Below are 3,292 nucleotides of genomic sequence, written 5' to 3'. Positions count from 1 at the left end.
GGAGGGCGCCTGTGGTCCCAGCAACTTGGGAGGCGGAGGCAGGAGACTCGCTTGAGCCCAGGAGTTGGAGGTTGCTGTGAGCTATGCCACGGCACTCTACCCAGGGGGACAGCTTGAGGCTCTGTCTCCTAGCCAGGATCAGTGGTTCCTGCCTGTAATCTTAGCACCACTCTGGAAGGCCCAAGGTGATGGACTGCACTGAGCTCACACTAAGACCAGCCTGAACAAGAGCCAGACCCCATCACTAAAATTAGCCAGGCACTGTGGCAGGTGCCTATAGTCCCAGTTACTTGGGAAGCTGAGGCAAGAGAACCACTTGAGCCCAAGAGTAGGAGGTTGCTATGAGCTATGACACTACAGCACTCTACAGAGGGTGACAAAGTGAGACTTTGTCTCAAAAATAAAAAATAAAAATAAATAAATAAATAAAATCCTGCTGATTCTAAGATGCACTCCAATTTCAGAGGTAAAAATGTTAGGGGACAGGTGTCTTAGAATCAATGAAAAAATATAATCATTACATCCACCAAATAGCCTAATGTAGTGCCTTACAAATAAATGTTAACAAATAATCACCAAAAAACTCAAAAATTAAGTTTATATACAATCGCTAATGAATTTTTATTCTTGCTGGGCCCTCGCCTGTAATCCCAGCACTCTGGGAGGCCAACGCAGGTGGACTGCTTGAGCTCAAGAGTTCAAGACCAGCCTGAGCAAGAGTGAGACCCCATCTCTACCAAAAATAGAAAATCTGGCTGGGTGTTGTGGCAGGCACCTGTAGTCCCAGCTACTTTGGAAACTAAGGCAAGAGGATCACTTGGCCCCAGGAGTTTGAGGTTGTTGCCAGCTAAGATGACACTGTACTCTACCTAGGGCAACCAACAGAGTAAGACTCTCTCTCTTAAAAAAAAAAAAAAAATTATTCTTAGCTTCAAGTAAAACATTCAGAATAAAAGAGCAAAACAGATGATTCTAACACATTAAGTACTCACTAGTACCAATCTGAGTTGAGAAATAAAAGATTTTTAGCAAATAGTCTATGCACCTTTTCAATGGAGCTGCTTAGCTGGTCAGTCTGGCTGATATCATGTACTAGCTAGATAAAGCCTCTGATTTTCTTTTCTTTTCTTTTTTTTTTTTTTTGAGACAGGAGCCTCAAGCTGTCCTCCTGGGTAGAGTGCTGTGATATCACAGCTCACAGCAACCTCCAACTCCTGGGCTCAAGAGTGTCTGCTGCCTCAGCCTCTCCAGTAGCTGGGACCACAGGCGCCGGCCACAAGCCTGGCTATTTTTTGGTTGCAGTCATCATTGTTGTTTGGCAGGCCCAGGTTGGATTCGAACCCACCACCTTGGGTGTACATGGCTGGCGCCTTAGCTACTTAAGCCACAGGCGCCAAGCCAAAGCCTCTGATTTTCTATAAACCTTTATGCCTTCCTCAGCCAGACTAATTCGTCTAAAAACTACCTAAAGGATATATCCATCTCCTAATTTCCTTTCAGAAACTAGATTCCCGCCAAAGAAAAATTGACTCTATTCCTGCAGTAAGCAAACCTGACACAAATATCAAAATTTATAAGGCAAGTATTTCATGAAATGTCTAATCACTGTACAAAAAAAAAAAGTCATGCTGGGTGAGGTGGCTCATGCTTGTAATTATAGCACTCTAGGAGGCTGAGGCGGGTGGACTGCTTGAGCTCACTAGTTTGAGATCAGTCTTAGCAAGATCAAGACCCCCGTCTCTAAAATTAGCTGGGCATTGTGGTGGGAGCCTGTAGGCTGAGGCAAGAGGAGGCTGAGACAAGAGGATTACTTAAACCCAAGAATTTGAGATTGCTGTGAGCTATGACATCACGGCACTCTACCAAGGGTTACAAAGTGAGACTCTGTCTCAAACTAAAATAAAATAAAATAAAGTGGATGATATAGCAGATAACTGGAGGGACAAATTTCTTAAGAGAGAGGGAATGGAATTCTGTAACCAAGTAATCTGTGAATTGTCTCTGAAAAGGCATGAATAATAAGATGCAGGAAGACTAACAGACGTGGAAGTGGGAAGATTAGTACAGTCTCTTCCAATTTCTTAGTAAAATAAGGTTATTGGTGGAAAGGGAGGTGGGAGGAAAAGATATTGAAGGTTTGAGGAAAAGGGGGAAGGTGTGACACTGAGAATGGAGTAGGAAAATATCACAGGACTAACTGGTACCGAGAAACCATTTAGAAGACACTATCATCAATTTAAAGTAAATTAAATCTCAAGGAAAACAAACTATCAACATAGGTTTATTTCAACATTACATAGCCATTATACAAGAAAACATTTTACATAAAAAGGCCAGCCCTAATATGAATGTGCAAGACTGATAATATAAACATAAAACAAAACATGAAAATATAGCAAGACACTTGAATAAGATAATAGTCCTAAATTCTACTACAGCATAACTATGGTTTAAAAAGAAAAAAAAAATGAAAGAGATAGAGAGAAAATAAAAATAATAAACTATCTCCAGTTCTACTAATCCTAAGATTTCCATAATAGCATAGTCATTCTTTCCACAACACAGAAGCAACATTCTTAATATCAAATATTTTAATTTTTATTTATATCAAAAAACATTTCAAAAATCTTTTCCTAAATCAAATTTTAATACTTTATTTCAAAAGTTATATTGAAAGTTTTCATTATCTTCACACAAACCAGGGTCAGCAAAGTACAAGTTCCTCTATCCCACTGAGAAAAATTCACACTAACTTTGAGAGGCAGAATCAGATCTTTTTTTTTGAGACAGAGCCTCAAGCTGTCCCCCTGGGTAGAGTGCGGTGGCATCACAGCTCACAGCAACCTCCAACTCCTGGGCTCAAACGAGTTTCTTGCCTCAGCGTCCCAAGTAGCTGGGACCACAGGCGCCTGCCACAACGCCCGGCTATTTTTTTGGTTGCAGCCATCATTATTGTTTGACAGGCCCAGGCTGGATTCAAACCCACCACCTTAGGTGTATGGGGCTGGCGCCTTAGCCGCTTGACCACAGGGGCCAAGCCGCAGAATCAGATCTTTAAATGTAATTCATCATCACTGAACTACCAAGAAGCTTGGCTAATATCCAGCTGTATACACCCCCCATAAACATTTTAACTATCATCTTCGTTAAAATATTTGGCGGTGCCTGTGGCTCAAGTGGCTAAGGCGCCAGCCACATACACCTAAGGTGGTTCAAATCCAGCCTGGACCCGCCAAACAACAATGATGGCTGCAACCAAAAAAAACCAGCCAGGCATTGTGGCAGGCTCCTG

The sequence above is a fragment of the Otolemur garnettii genome, unplaced genomic scaffold, assembly GCF_000181295.1.
Source record: "Otolemur garnettii isolate 467f Iridium unplaced genomic scaffold, OtoGar3 scaffold00129, whole genome shotgun sequence".
Classification (NCBI taxonomy): Eukaryota; Metazoa; Chordata; class Mammalia; order Primates; family Galagidae; genus Otolemur; species Otolemur garnettii.
Note: the sequence above shows the minus strand (reverse complement) of the source record.